A 17,045-nucleotide genomic window follows, 5' to 3' on the forward strand; every position below is an offset into this window, starting at 1 on the left:
GCTTTTATCTCATTTTCTAACTTAAAAATCTTTTTAAATTGAAAGTTTTTTCAGAAAAAAAAATGTTTTTATTTTTTATTTATGCGTTAAGTTATTATTTTATTTAAAATTAGTTATATTTTTTAATATAAAAATATATGAGTAAATTACATTATTTTTTTCTCTAAGAAATAAGAGTATTATACTATCTTTCCCTCTCATTTTAAAATATTTTATGATAATAATAAATATAAATAAATTACATATCTACACGTTAAAAAAAATAATATATATATATATATATATATATAATATAATATAATATAATATAATATAATATAACACAATATAACATGCATATATATATATATATATATATATATAAGTATTAATTTTTGTAATAATTATATTTCATTAATAATGTATTTTAATATAATATATTCATTTAAAAATAATATATTTAATATACATATTTTAACATTATAATAATTAAATATAATAAATAATATTTTATCACAAAACACTAATTTATTTAGATACTTATTAAAATTAAAATACTTTATTAGTAACATCAATTACATAATACTCTAATACTTATATATTACCTTTAATATATATAAATTTAATATTATGCACTGAAAATACAATTTTATTTAAATTTTTATAAAATTATAATATTAACTACATTGATTAAATACTATGTTAATATTTGCGTATAATTTTATTATACTTATATATATATTATTTATATTTTGATAATATTAAAATTATTTTGTTAAAATAAAAATGAAAATATTTCTTTTAAACAAAATTAATTTTAGCAAAAATCAAAATTATTTTTCAATACTAATTAAATATGTTGTAAAAAAATTATAATTAAATAAATAAATCAAAAGATAAATTGTTAAAGGGAAATATTTGTTTTTTAAGGAAGGAAAGTGTTTATTTTAACACAAGAAATGTATGCATTTAAAGAGACTCTGGATTTTGAAGCTATCTTTTGTTTCTCCCCAGCTTCCTTAGAGTTGTAGAAGATCGTAGTTGGGTGACAGTGGTGATTTGAGGCCTTTAGCTAAGGATTAACATCGAATTTTGAGTGGTGTGAAGCTTCTAGTGTTGCTTAGAACTCGTCTCTACTTCTTTTTCCTTGTTCTCTTTAAATCTGAGATAAAGGAAGCTACAACTTTGATCCTTGTTGGGTTGTTTGAATTGCCTATTGATTGAATTGTGCCAATGCATTATTGTGATGTTGATTAGGATGAAAATTTGAATGTTGAGGCATGAAGTGTTCATGATAAAGTTGAAGGTGAATTACGATGTGTTGATCATACTATGATTACATGTTGTAATTCTAGTCAGATTTGAGTTGTTTGGAATGCCTATATATGTTGTGATATGTTGCATGTTGGAGATTTTCTAAGTTTCAAGTGAATTGAGCAAATTTGAGAGTCTACCAAGTGTAAAACTCATTGTTGACGTGGCCCAGATCAAGGGTCCCCTATCTTACTAGCACTAGGCACAAGATTGATGGCGTCAGGAGTGAGGTGAGAGAATTGTTTTTGTCAGAATTGACATTGGACAGTAATGGAATGACATCAAACATGAATCAGGTAGAGACATTATCTGAAATGGGGCCAATAGTGAGCTTTGTCACACTAAGCGTGAGAGTCTAAGGGTTCCCTACCTCAACCACATTAGACGCAGGTTGAATGTTGTAAAACATGGACAAAGCAAAGAATTCCCTGCCTCAATGGCGTCAAGCATAAGGCGTATGGCATCGAGAGTATACTGATAAGTGTCTAATTGGTCTAATGAAAATATTAATTTAACACACTTATCTAGCACAAATTTCTTGGATATAATGGTAAAATTATGGCAAATACATATGGAATCAAAAAGGGGCTCTTAATTGAAGTCATTATATAGAGTGGTGATTTTTCTAATAAAAAATTCCCTTTTTATTTTGTAGATTGGAACAAGAAAGAGTTGTTGGAAGAAAATGGCTCAGCCCTTTAAAGGGCTAAGCACTTTTATAGCCACAAGCAATTAATGGAGTAGAGGAAAAAGGGCTCAACGGATTTAAAGGGCTCAGCCCTTTGGATTACTTAAGGGTGAATGAGTCTCCCAAGCGCTTAGTAGATAAAAAGGGCTCAGCCCTTCAGATTTCTTCATGATGAAGGATTCTCCAATCTGCTCAACCGTTTCCAAGCGTTGAGCAGTTCCTTCTCTTTCTTGTCTACTCTATTTTGATTCCAACAACTATAAAAGGATAGAGGAGAGAGAAAATCCATATGATAAGTGGCACAAAAGAAGAACAGATAGGAGAGACGAAACAGAGCACCTTGGAGCTCGTGGGAACGTGGTTCTTAGGATGAATTTCTCTTCTTCTACCTTTCTTCTAGCTATTTCCATCCTGTGATTTCTTCTATGGAGAGCTAAAGCTCTTAGGTTGGGATTGATGTAATCATCAAACTCCTGTGTATTCCCTTTTGATTCATATATATATATATATATATATATATATATATATATATATATATATATTACATCTATTATTCAGTGCCAGTGATTTGTATTCTGTTCTTAATGCTTTGATAAATTGATCATTTATCTTTGATCTCAGATTTACAATTTGGTTGGAAAATGTTTTCTGAATCTAGTTGAAACAAATCACCTATTAGTTTTGAAAGCTAGGAATGATTTTGAAATTAATAGTTGTAACAAGTTCTGGTTCTTAACGCAAGATGTTTAACTGAATGAAGTGAGGAATCATTCATTGAGTTAAATATCTTAGAATTTCTTATGTCAAGGAATTAACTCTGAATGAATATAGAGAACTCAATGATAATGAGTAATGGAGTCATTTGTAAGAATCATTAGGAATACATAGGAGGGAGATTGATGAAATTTAATCCCAACTGTTTTTCATATATGCTTTCCTTAAATTTAATATGATTTTGGTTACTTAAGTTTAAATCACTGCTCACATTAAATATTTAACATGTGTGAATATTCAAACTTTGAATTTACATGTAGCAATTAGGTAATAGAAATCAAGATCTACTACACAAGTCCCTGAGGATTGACAACCTTTTTACTATACTACAGAGACTTGGGTGCGCTTGCTCGGAGAACCAACAAGTTTCTTGGCACCGTTGCCGAGGACTTGTGTCAAGATAATTTGTGACTTCTATTATTCTTGTTGTAGCTTGTTTATATATATTTGTTTATTTTCTTTTTGTTAAACTATTTTTTACCTGGTTGTTCTAACTTTTCTATTTAAGTTACTCTTTGTATGCAAGGTAAAATTTCTGTTGAGCATTTGCTATTTGATCCATATATTGAGAAAACAGCTAGGAAAAATAATAGTAAAAGAAGGCGGCAAAGGAAGCTTGAACAAGAAAGGCAAGAATAGGAAGGACTCTCATGAACATTGCAAAAATTGTGACAAGTGTTAGAGGACTGGGGGAATATCCAAAAGGCATGAGCTTCCTCTACAAAATATTCTTGAAGTTGAAGTTTTTTATTGTTGGAGAATTGATTTTGTAGGTCCACTTCCATCCTCCTATGCTAATGAGTACATTCTTGTTGCTGTGGACTATGTTTCTAAATGGGTGGAAGCCATTGCTACTTAGAAAGCTAATGCACGAACAATGATTAAGTTCTTGAAGAAGAATATATTCACAAGATTTGGAACAACTAGAGTGCTCATCAATGATGGTGGTTCACATTTCTGCAATGCACAACTGAAGAAGGTGTTAAAGAATTATAGTGTAAGGCATAAAGTGGCAACACCTTATCATCCTCAGACAAATGGACAAGCAGAAGTTTCTAATAGAGAGTTAAAGAAAATCCTGGAAAAAATTGTAGCTAGCTCAAGGAAAGATTGGGCCTTAAAATTGGATGATACATTATGGGCTTATAGGACAACTTTCAAGACTCCCATTAGACTTCCTCCATTTCAATTGGTGTATGGAAAAACTTGTCATCTCCCAACTGAGTTGGAACACAAGGCTTATTGGGCTCTGAAAGCATTAAACTTTGATATGAAAGCTACAGGTAAAAAGAGGAAACTTCAGTTACATGAACATGAAGAAATGTGCTTACAAGCCTATGAATCTTCCCAGATTTATAAAAATAAAGTGAAGTCTTACCATGAAAGAAAAATTGTGTTGAGAAACTTCCAACCAGGACAACAAGTGTTATTGTTCAATTCCAGCTTGAGATTATTTCCTAGGAAGCTCAAATTCAAATGGTCAGGTCTCTTTGTGATCAAATCGGTCAAACCTTATGGGGCAGTGAAGTTGGAAGAGCCAAATTTTGGAAGATCTTGGATGGTTAATGGTCAGAGGATTAAGCCATATCCGGGTGGTGAAGTTGAGAAACTTACCATTGTCATTCATCTTAATGACCCATAATTGAGTGAAGTGTCAAGCTAATGACAATAAAGAAGCGCTTACTAGGAGGCAACCCAGCCATTTTGGTTTGAATTCTCTTTTTCATTTTAAGTTTAATCCTTTTCATATGTACTTACGCTTTTAGAGATTTGAATTTGTGATTTGATGTTTTGATTGTGCATTCTATCAAATGTTTTGTTCCTTCAACATTCTCCTCTCTTGTGTTATGCTTTTTATAGGTTATTGAAAGTAACTAGAAGTGGGAGTGTGAAAGGAGAACAAAATGTACTTCTTTCAGGTATGTTCATAAAACTGAGAAAAAGCCTCAGCCCTTTGGCTACTGCCTATAATTGTTAGCTAAATTTTCCTCCTAGAGGAAAAGGGCTCAGCCCCTCATATCAGCAAAAATTTCAAGCAACTTGTTAGTTCTCCGAGCAAGTGCACCCAAGTCTTTGTATTATAGTAAAAAGGTTGTCGATCCCCAAGAACTTGTGAAGTAGATCTTGATTTCTATTACCTAATTGCTACTTGTAAATTCAGAATTTGAATATTCACACATGTTAAATATTTAATGTGAGCAATGATTTAAACTTAAGTAACCAAAATCAGATCAAATTTAAGGAAAGAAGATATTAAAAATAGTTGGGATTAAATTTCATCAATCTCTCTCCTATGTATTCCTAATGATTCTTGCAAATGATTCCATTACTCATTGCCATTGAGTTCTCTATATTCATTTAGAGTCAATTCCTTGACATAAGAAATTCTAAGATATTTAACTCAATGAATGATTCCTCACTTCATTCAGTTAAACATCTTACATTAAGAACCGGAACTTGTTACAACTATAAATGATGGAATCATGCCTAGGAAAGTAAGGGGTGACACATTGAAAGAGCCAAGAGGAATGGGCTAGATATGAAGATTTGGGCCAGTCGAGGTCCAATGGGCCCGATGGGCTTGGAAGGCCCAAGTTGAACTTCTCATGGGCCATATCTTGTTTTAGCTATTTTCTTATGTCTTGTATATATCATGTTAGTATAGGATTCCTATATTTTAGGTCTTGTATTTTGGACCATTTAGGATAGCATTTTAGGATATAGGCTTATTGGGCCTAGTTTTGGGCTTCATGGGCCTTTGGGCTTTTGGTACCCAATATTGGGCTCATTTTCATTCTTGTAATTTCCTTTCCATTGTATTTGCTTGGCCATTGTATTTAGGCCATTAGAATAGGAATTTAGAAGGATTAAGTAATAAAGCATGAATCATAGAATGTTAATTACATTTAGGAGTAATTAGAGTTTCATTTGAGTCACATGTTTTGTGCCAAAGGTGGCTGCACATGTGTACACTCAAATGAACCCTAAATTACCTCTAAATGCAATTAAGAATCTAGAAGGAAGGGCTGCACATGGGTTAGGATAAGTGGACGTCCAATTTGAATTCAAATTCAAATTTGAATTCAAATTGGCACCACTTTTGAGTGCACATGTGATGGCTCCAAAGACTCCTATGATCCGTGGTTTTAAATGCTTGACTCCTTCACTATTGTAAACACTTTTGAATGAATGAGAATTCTGAATTTTACTTCAGCCATATTCTCTCCAAGAGTCACCAAAATCTCACTAAACCTAGTCTTAGGAAAACCTCCATTCCTAAGCTTGAAAATGAGCTTTCATTTGGATCTTTAGCTTGGATGCTTCCATCCTTAGCTTAGGGATTCTCCTATCATTCCATTCATCTTCCTCCATCATTCAATCCGTGGAAAGCTCAAGGAAAAGGTCTTCAAATTTCGGAGAAGGTCACAAGAAGCAAGAATCACTCCATTGCTTCAACCTAAACTCCATCAAGTGGTATCAAGAGCAAGGTTGCTTCCTTGAGCTAAGTAATCCTTTTCCACCGAATTTTTTTTGTGTTTTTGTGTTCTCTCATGTCTCATCTTGGTTGTGCTGTTTGGATCTAAATTTTTGGCTTAAATTTGATGGATCCAAGTTAGTGATTGTCACTTGTGTTCAATCCGGCAATTACTACAAATTAGGAATTCTACTTGTGCTTGTTTTTGTTTTGTTTGAGTCATTTCTTATTCTCTTTGTTTTGATTCGGCTATCTCTTTGAGTTGCATGTGTTTTGATTTTTATTTTTTTGAATCTTAGTTTGTCAAGTCATGTTAGTCCTTTAAAAATGTCAAAATATTCAAGATGTGCTTGTATGCTCATTTGTTGAAAATTTTTGAGTCTTTTGGAATTCGGCCGAGATTCATTTCTATTCATATGTGCCTTGCTTGTTTGCTTTTCTATTTGCATATTTGAGTTCATGTTCATCACTAGATCATTGGTGAACTCTTAGTGTTAGGTTTCCATTGTGTACTTGAGTTTTCAAATTTACTTTCCATATCAATCTTGAATCAATCTTTTGTATCTTGAAATTTTAAGTGATACTTTGTGTTTTAGTGTATTGATTGTATTGGATCCGAATTTGACAAGTTTGATTGTTGGAAAACAGAGAGAAAACAGAGAATATTGACACAAAAGAGATTGAAAAAGAAAAGCACACAAAGATCAAAAAGGATCCAAAACATTTTCATCTTAAACTACACTAGAATTTGAATTTTCACTTGAAATTAATCATTCTAGTAGTTTCGGTTCATGTCCATTTGATTTGTGAAATTCTTGATGTAAAAGGCAATATATCTTCTCTGGAAAAGCAAGTTGAAATTCAGCAAAACAAAGAAAAAAAAAATAATCTAACATAAAATAAAAGAAAAAGTCGAGAAGGAAAAACAATTGAAGAAAAATCAAATTTCATCAAATGCTTTGAACTACTAGTTTGGTTTCTCTTCTTTGATTGCTTCCAAATTTTGTTTTTGTGTCTTAATCTATTCTAGTGCCAATCTAAGACTTTCCTAATTGAGTGCTAACTTGTTTTTGAGTCTTAATTTTTGTTTTACTTCCTTGGCTTTCTTTGAGTCTTGTCATACACACTTATTCCTTCAATTTTGGTATAAGCTTTGATAAATTGTGCTTTTGTTGCTTGTCTAAGTTTTCTTTGTTAAAATTATGTGCTGGAAGTTGCATCAAATCCTTGCTAAAGAACCAAACATTGACTCAACAAGGATAGGAAAGGAGTTTTGAAACAAGGACATTAAAATTTGACCTAAACTAGTGACCTAAACTCCTAAATTTTTCCTTCACAAGAGTGATCAATCCTTTCATCTTGTGAGCAGCCTTCTTTCACCTATTTGTTGTGTTCACTGTGCAGGTTCAAGGAGCATCAAAGGACCAAGGTTGGAGGTGGATTAAAGCATTCAAACAAGTGATGGAAAAATGTGGCTGAAAATCCATCACTAAAGTGGTCACAAAACCGTCACAACTTTGTTTTTTAGGACTAGTTTAAGTTCTTGCATTTTTCTTGTAAATTCAATCAATTTGTAATAGCTTGGAGGGAGTATTAAGAAGCTGGTCAGGTATATCTAATCCCTTATAGTCACTCACGTGTAGTACTAGTGGAAGTGGCTTGGAAATTTCATATGTTTCAAGCTTCCACTTAGGGAAAATTCGACTAGTTGATTAATATTGTTTCCTTTGATTTGTTTGTTCTTAGTTTGTTTACTTTGCTTTATTAATTCGACTAGCATGTGTAGAATTTAAATTTCTCACGTTTAGTTGTAATCAAAAACACTTGAGAAAATCATCCAACATTAAAAAAATTTTGTGAAAAATTTTGTGGAATTGAGAATATCACAAGGAAGTTTAGTGATTTCCACTTGAAAAGGCTTGGTTATTAAGTGGCTCTTAGTAGCTCACCTCCCTTGATAGTGCAATTTGTACACTTAGACTTCCAAGTGTTAGTCTTGTTCCTAGAAAAGACCAAAAATATTTTCTTTTTGCATAGCATATAAAAATTCTTTTTTTTTTTTTTTGTTTAATCATGAGAAAATATTCCTCAAGTGGTAGTGATTCAAGCTCTCCAAAAAAATTTTCACATCCTACTCAAAGGCTTAAATCACTAACACCTTGGACAAAGCAATAAGTGTTAAAAAGAGAAAAAGAAAAACTTGAAAGAGAAGCACAACTTGCAATTTTAGAGGAAGAAATTCACATTCTTAAACAAAAGGAAGAAAAACTTTTAGCCAAAGAAAAATTGAGAAAAACAAGAGAAAAAGAAAGAAAAAAGGCATTTCTCTTAGGGACGAGTAAGAAGGAAAACATTTCCTCTAAAGGACTTGTGAGTGAAGAGAGTTGTTCTAAAAACCATTTGCAAAATACTCTCTTCATACATAAAAACCTTAACTCTTACCCTTATGCTACCACTAGTCATGAAGTGGAGATTCTAAAACAAAATATTTTAAAGAAAAATGAATCTCAACTTCAAGATGTAGTGAAGAAGGAGTGGACTACACTTAGTTCTACTTCTTGTGCTACTTCCTTGGAGGTGCCCAAGGAAGATAGCCTTCCTCTCTTTAGGACTCCTTCTACCATAGTTGTTCTAATAAAGCACCCAAATTTTGGAATATATTTATTGATGGATACATCTTGTTATATTTCATATTCTATTTTTTATCTTATGGGAAGTTCCTCTTTATTTGAACTTAATTTGCCTCCTTCCCTACAAGACAAAAATAGTTTATATGAGTTTTCAGGATTTCACAAGACATTATCTTTTTATCTACCAAACAATATGTTTCAAAATTGTTTAGGATTTCCTTCTAGGTTATGCTTAGAAGAGGATCCTTTTTCCATTTGTAGGAATGTTAATTTCAAAAGTTTAGTTTCTTTGTTAGGATAGATGGAAGGATTCTTCTTAGGATCCATAGTCCATTTTCTTCACATTTCACCTCTTATACTTGGTATAATATGCATGTGGGTAATGATTCTTATTCCATGGATCCTCGAGATTTGAGGACAAATCCTTTTCAAGAGGGAGGGGATGATGGAATCATGCCTAGGAAAGTAAGGGGTGACACATTGAAAGAGCCAAGAGGAATGGGCTAGATATGAAGATTTGGGCCAGTCGAGGTCCAATGGGCCCGATGGGCTTGGAAGGCCCAAGTTGAACTTCTCATGGGCCATATCTTGTTTTAGCTATTTTCTTATGTCTTGTATATATCATGTTAGTATAGGATTCCTATATTTTAGGTCTTGTATTTTGGACCATTTAGGATAGCATTTTAGGATATAGGCTTATTGGGCCTAGTTTTGGGCTTCATGGGCCTTTGGGCTTTTGGTACCCAATATTGGGCTCATTTTCATTCTTGTAATTTTTCCTTTCCATTGTATTTGCTTGGCCATTGTATTTAGGCCATTAGAATAGGAATTTAGAAGGATTAAGTAATAAAGCATGAATCATAGAATGTTAATTACATTTAGGAGTAATTAGAGTTTCATTTGAGTCACATGTTTTGTGCCAAAGGTGGCTGCACATGTGTACACTCAAATGAACCCTAAATTACCTCTAAATGCAATTAAGAATCTAGAAGGAAGGGCTGCACATGGGTTAGGATAAGTGGACGTCCAATTTGAATTCAAATTCAAATTTGAATTCAAATTGGCGCCACTTTTGAGTGCACATGTGATGGCTCCAAAGACTCCTATGATCCGTGGCTTTAAATGCTTGACTCCTTCACTATTGTAAACACTTTTGAATGAATGAGAATTCTGAATTTTACTTCAGCCATATTCTCTCCAAGAGTCACCAAAATCTCACTAAACCTAGTCTTAGGAAAACCTCCATTCCTAAGCTTGAAAGTGAGCTTTCATTTGGATCTTTAGCTTGGATGCTTCCATCCTTAGCTTAGGGATTCTCCTATCATTCCATTCATCTTCCTCCATCATTCAATCCGTGGAAAGCTCAAGGAAAAGGTCTTCAAATTTCGGAGAAGGTCACAAGAAGCAAGAATCACTCCATTGCTTCAACCTAAACTCCATCAATTAATTTCAAAACCATTCCTGGCTTTCAAAACTAATAGGTGATTTGTTTCAAATCTAGATTCAGAAAACGTTTTCCAACCAAATTCTAAATCCGAGATCAAAGATAAATGATCAGTTTATCAAAGAATTAAGAACAGAATACAAATCACTGGCACTGAATAATAGATGTAATATATATATATATATATATATATATATATATATATATATATATGTGTGTGTGTGTGTGTGTGTGTGTGTGTGTGTGTGTGTGTGTGAATCAAAAGGGAATACACAAGAGTTCGATGATTACATCAATTCTAATCCAAGAGCTTTAGCTCTCCATAGAAGAAATCACAAGATGGAAATAGCTAGAAGAAAGGTAGAAGAAGAGACATTGATCCTAAGAACCGCGTTCACTAGTGGAAAAAACATTTTTAAAATCGGTCATTTTTGACTTTTAAAATCGGTTCTCTGACCGATTTTAAAAGAGCCAATTTTAAAAAGTGGAACTTTTAAAATCGGTCAACAGTGAGTGATGTTAAAAGTCTCACTTTTAAAATCGGTCAACAGTGACCGATGTTAAAAGTGTTTTTTCCATTTTGGAACAGGCCGTTCCTAAACTGTAACAGCCTGTTTCGGAATTGGAAAAATGCCTAAAGCTTTAGTCTGGAACGGCACCAGAACGACCCGTTTTGCAAGTAGAACGGCACGTTCTACAAGTAGAACGGCCTGTATTGCTTGTAGTGCAGCCCGTTCTGCAAGCAGAACGGTCTGTACTACTTGCAGGATGGCCTGTACTGCTTGTAGTACGGCCCGTTCTGCAAGCAGTACAGGCCGTTCTGCTTGCAGCACGGGCCGTTCTGCTTGCAGCACGGGCCTTTCTACTTGCAATACAGGTCATTCTACTTGCAGCACGGGCCGTTCTGGGGCCGTTCCAAACTCAAATTCGCCCAGCTAAAACAAAATAAGAGACATGAGAAGAGAATGTTATCTTGATGTTGTATTCTTCCGAGAAAATGATAAGCTGCACACTTCAGATGAGAGCCCGAGAGAGTATAGAGAAGAATATATGAACTATTGAAGCAAAGAGTAGAGAATGGAGCTAGGGAGAGAATGGGAGCGGAGATAGTATAGATTAAGTCTCTGATGCTACTTTTAAAATCGGCTGTTCAATAACCGATTTTAAAAGTTGACTTTTAAAATCGGCTCTTCAAGAGCCGATTTTAAAAGTAGCGTGAGAGACTTTTAAAATCGATCATAACGTAGCCGATTTTAAAAGTAATGCCATTATTTACAAAATTACCATCACGTCACTTTTAAAATCGGCTACCTTATGACTGATATTAGAACCCCGATTTTAAAAGTCATTTTTGTACTAGTGGTTCCCACAAGCTCCAAGGTGCTCTGTTTCGTCTCTCCTCTATGTTCTTCTTTCGTGCCACTTATCATATGGATTTTCTCTCTCCTTTGCCCTTTTATAGTTGCTGGAGTCAAAACAGAGTAGGCAAGAAAGAGAAGGAATCACTCAACGCTTGGAAATGGTTGAGCAGATTGGAGAATCCTTCTTCATGAAGAAATCTGAAGGGCTAAGCCCTTTTTATTCGCTGAGCGCTTGGGAGACTCCTTCACCCTTAAGTAATCCAAAGGGTTGATCCCTTTAAATCCGCTGAGCCCTTTTTCCTCTACTCCATTAATTGCTTGCGACCTTAAAAGCGCTCAGCCCTTTAAAAAGCCATTTACTTCCAAAAACTCTTTCTTGTTCCAATCTTCAAAATCTACAAAATAAAGGGAATTTTTTATTAAAAAATCAGCACTCCATATAATGACTTCAATTAAGAGCTTCTTTTTGATTCCATATGTAGTTGCCATAATTTTACCATTATATCCAAGAAATTTGTGCTAGATAAGTGTCTTAAATTAATATTTTCATTAGACCAACTAGACACTTATCAAGCTACCCCCAACTCAGAAATTTGTTTTTCCTCAAACAAAAAGGTTTGATTAAACTAAACAAAAGTATATTAGCTTATATACCCAGTGAATCAATTTAAGTTTCACCCAAAAAATATGTTAATGCATTTACATGGTTTCCAAGAGTCCAATGAGAACTGTTTGCAAAATCTAGTGTGCTTACATGCAAGTTACTATAGATGGTGCCCACATGATAACAAAAATTATGAACATCAAGCATACTCAAGGGAAATATCCATTCATCTTCCATTGTTTTCAATCAAGAGCACTAAGAATTTCCTCACAACTGTGTATCTCTCATTAATATACTATGAAAGGTGAGTGTTTCTCTCTTTTCATACACTAAAACACACTAATTCTGCTTTGTTACATGTCTCCCATAAATCTATTGTTAGAGCTAAACATGGGTCACTAAGGACTTTGAAAGGGTTGTAGTGTGGCCTGGCTATAAGAGAACTTGGTTTTTCTTTAGGAATTAAGAGGCCTGTTTGGCAAGAGAACATTTTCACTCATATAGGTTTCTATCAAATCCTTGTATTTGCTTGAATTCTCTTACTCCTTCTATTTCATCCTTCTTGACTATATTTACTGGTTCCCTTCTCTTAGGATCTTACATTTGATCAAAGGAATGGTGACAAGGAACTTTAAATGTAAACTTCTTTTTTTCTTTTCTCTTTTTTTTTGGTTTTTCTTTTTGACACTAAGAACAGTACTTTGTTTGTACAAGTCTAGCGACATGAACATTATGTACATTTACCCCCAACTTGGCGCAAACCTACTTGTTTCATGAAAATGTCTCTTACCAATCAAGGCTTAAGGGCATTCATGGTTTTTCTATATAGGCTCAAGGGTTTTGAAGAAGAAACAAAATTTTCTTTTATGTTTAGGAATGGCTGATTAAGGGACAATGCAATCTGTAACACCCCGAATTTTCTACTAATACAATGTTGAATATTATTATTTTTATATAGTTATTTTTGTTAATTAAAGGGGTTTTATAGAGGTTTGTATTAATTTTAAATTATTTATGAAAATTTTATATAAAGTTAATTCTGATTTTTTTTAGGCCCAAAACGGTCTGTTCCGAAAAGCGAAACGGGCTGTTCCTAAAAAGCGGAACGGGCTGTTCCAAAAAGTGGAACGGGCCGTTCCAAAGGATGAAAGTGATCTATTTTGAAGGACCAGAACGGGCCATTTCAAATGGTGGAACGGGCCGTTCCAAATTTGTAAAAACGCCTAATTGGGTTTTTCCAGAACGGGTCGTTCCCAAAGTGAAACGGCCCGTTCTAGAGTAATAAAAATGCCTAGAAAGTTAAGGTAGAAACGGGCCGTTCTGCTTATGGTCAATCAAGGTTAACACGAACCCCATAACAGGCCGTTCTGATTTCAGAATGGGTCGTTCTGCTTTTTGGAAACGGACCGTTCCGATTTTGGAACTGGTCGTTCCAGTTTAAAATTTTACGTATATTTGAAGGCTCCGGAACGGGTCGTTCCGGGTGCGCCAGGATGCCTATAAATAGGGGCATGGGGGGTGAAAATTTTATACTGAGTGAGAAAGTGAAATCTTAGAGAGAGGAAGAGAGAGAGAGAGAGAGAGGGGGGAAGAAAAAGAGGGAATCCAGAGGAGGAGGCCCTACCCAAGTTTCAACTCCGCTTATCCAGGTAAGGGGGGGCGTGAGAAACCTCGCTCGGGGGTGTGGGGATAAATGTTGGATAGTTTGATTGTCGGATTGGCCCCCAATCCCTTGCCTGTTGTTCTATTTTTCTGTTTGCTCTACTTTGTTCCTTGTTACTTTGTTCTGTGCTACTTTGTTCCTTGTTACTTTGTTCCTTGTTACTTTGTTCTTTATTACTTTGTTCCTTGTTACTTTGTTCCTTGTTACTTTGTTCCTTGAAAGTAATAAATGAATATGGAATTAATGCTAAAATTAAATAAGTTTTAATATGAAAAAGAATGTTCTCTGTGAATTCCTATGCGGACCTTATGAGGAGTATTTATGACATGACCATGTGAAATATGGAAAAATGACATGGGACCTAAGAATGGACTATTGAGACAAGTTATGATATGCTAACAAGGTGTACCTTAGGGTCACCGACAGTTGTGATATGCTAACAAGGTGTACCTCAGGGTCACCGAAAGTTGTGATATGCTAACTAGGTGTACCTTAGGGTCACCGACAGTTGTGATATGCTAACAAGGTGTACCTTAGGGTCACCGACAGTTGTAACATGCTAACAAGGTGTACCTTAGGGTCACCGACAGTTGTACAAGTGTGCCTCAGGGTCACCAGTGATGAATTGTGAAACTTCCTTATGGCGCCACATGCATGCATTTGAGTTGAGTTCATGACAGCATAGCATGATAAATGGGTATATATGTGATATTGATTATTTATGTGTATTGTGTACATGTGACTTATATATGTTGTACGTGTATGTGCTATCTAACCTTTATTTCTTCACCTGAAACTGAGTGAGATGTTTCTCACTCCCTTGTTGTTCTTGTATCTGTTTTAAATTATGTTGCAGGAGATCAGCATCATGAAGATGTTGGTGATGAGGCTTAAGGCTTCAGTTGGGTATGCTCTGATAGGATGTGACCTCGAGCATAGCTAGGCTTGTTTTTTGGATGTTATTATTTTAAAAAGCTTTAATTTTCTCTTCTTTTGTAATTTTGAACGTTCTTGAGAAAAGACCAAAATGTACATCTTCGTTATATTATTTTTATTACATGAATTGAAAGTTATAAATTAATTCCTAACTAGGAGGCACTGCCACCTTTGTTGGAATTAATCTATATTTTTTTTATATGATTTCTTGAATTTTAATACTTACATGTTGACTTGTTATGATTTATGAGTTACGAATATGAATCTTCTACCTTATGATATTTGAGACAATTCTTTTATCCATGAAAGATGTTAACTATGAAAGATTTTATTTACTCAAAAAGGAAAAAGAAACAATATTTTGTGTATTAATGTTGGGTAGAAGGTGTCACACAATCCATGGGTTAACTTTTTGGTTACTGAGCTAAATATAATGAACAATTTCCTTAGTCAATTCCATGCATAACCCAACTGTAACTCATAGAAGACTCAAACAAAACTGAACGCATGAATCAATGATGACTCTCAAACACTAAATTTAATTATTTGGCCCACTCACTCACATGGCTTGGTTAAGTGCTCTAGATCTCAACAACTTCAGACTTGTTTCAATTTCACTTGAACATACTTAAAGCACACACTTTAAGTAAAAAATGTACAACCACTTGTGCAATAATGTAGACTTCCATATTAGAAAACAATGCTCATTGAAAACTTGAACCATGAAAACGCTCAATTTAGAAAGATTATCAATTCAAGTCCAACAAAACCTTACTTCAAGACCATGAACCAAACACAAGTTCAACCACAAAAAGGTATCCAAGTAAACTAATTAACAAAACCACCAAAATTACTTACCAAATAGCGGATAAGAAAATAACCAAAAGATTGAAAAGTAAAGTGCTGCAAAAGAAGTAAAAACTGGAATTTAAAGTACTTAAGTGAAATAAAGCAAACTTTTCAGAAGATCCTTCAATCATCTTCTCCTCCATCATCACTCCCTTCCTCATCTCCAGCCTCTTCATCTCCATCTCCTTCTTCTTGCTCAGACTGGTCCTCATCTCCTTCAGCTTCTCCCTCTTGCTCAGGCTGTTCCTCCTCCCTTGGAAAGTTGGGGTTGTCCCCAGGCCATTGGAATTGCTGTTGACACATCTCAGTGGATGGCCATTGAAAAGGAGGGCCCCCGTAAAATTGTTGTTGATGTGCATGGTACATAATAATATTGAGGGATAGAAGTGCCAAGTGATTTTCCAAATTTTGTTGCTCAATATGCTGAAAGTGAGCAGCCATGAAAGTCTGTGTGGCAGTCTGAGGAGGTGGTGGTACCTACCAATGCTTGCGGGTCCTCACTCTAGAGGTCTTAGCCTGATTGTCGCTCTTGCAATGGATTTTGATATAAGTAGCATTAATTGGAGGGCGGATGGATTTGCTTAAGTGACTAGGAATTCAGGAACTAGCAGCTTGGCACAATCCCATGATAAGTCCCGGAAATCCCAAAGGCTTTGAGACACCAGTAGGAGATGGTGTAGACAGAATAGCCTGGTGAATCTCATTTGAAATAATAGTGGCCACATCCACTACAGTCTTACTCAAAATAGAGTACAATAGCGTCGCTCTTAGCATATTCAAGTCTGAAATATGAGACATGGGATAGACGTTGCAATACCAAAAATTCTGCCATATGCGAGCAATAGTGGTCAAGTTCTTGCGGAGTATCTTGACTAGGTTTCCTAAGACACCTAAAGTGTAAGTGAAACCAGGTAAACAAAGGAGCTCTACCACTTCATCTACTTTGAAACTGTAGGCCTTTTTCAATCTGCCATATCCATCCAGCCCATCACCTCCTAAGGAGTAAGGATTGTCTAGAAAATCATTAATAACATCCCTATGATAGCTAACTTGAGCCCCTTTTATCCAACTTTTTCGTGTTTGATCCTGACTCTGTAAGGGGAGAGCATTGATGTAACACTCCTTAATGATCTCCTCACCATATGTCTTCTCCAGAGTTGCCAATTTAGTCCATTTTCTCCTTTTTAATTCATTGCTAAACTCATCATATTTCCCTGCATTCAGCTCCTCCCTTCTTTCAGTAACTATCTGCCCAGACTCCAACTCCAAGTACCTTTATTGTTTGGACTTGGTGAGAAAACTTGCCTATCCAATCTGATTGTAGCTGT

The 17,045-nt window shown here is 34.7% G+C and overlaps 1 long non-coding RNA gene across 1 annotated transcript in view; it reads right to left on the reverse strand.

The window, feature by feature from the left end:
* Positions 1 to 469: 469 nt before the first annotated feature.
* LOC109804968 (uncharacterized) overlaps positions 470 to 17,045 on the reverse strand; it is a 28,035-nt gene continuing 11,459 nt past the window's right edge. Inside the window, exon 5 of the long non-coding RNA XR_014431479.1 lies at positions 470 to 12,060. This is a non-coding gene — a long non-coding RNA (uncharacterized LOC109804968). The remainder of the gene's footprint in view (positions 12,061 to 17,045) is intronic.

The sequence above is a fragment of the Cajanus cajan genome, chromosome 2, assembly GCF_000230855.2.
Source record: "Cajanus cajan strain Asha chromosome 2, NIPB_CcT2T_4, whole genome shotgun sequence".
NCBI classification, from domain to species: domain Eukaryota; kingdom Viridiplantae; phylum Streptophyta; class Magnoliopsida; order Fabales; family Fabaceae; genus Cajanus; species Cajanus cajan.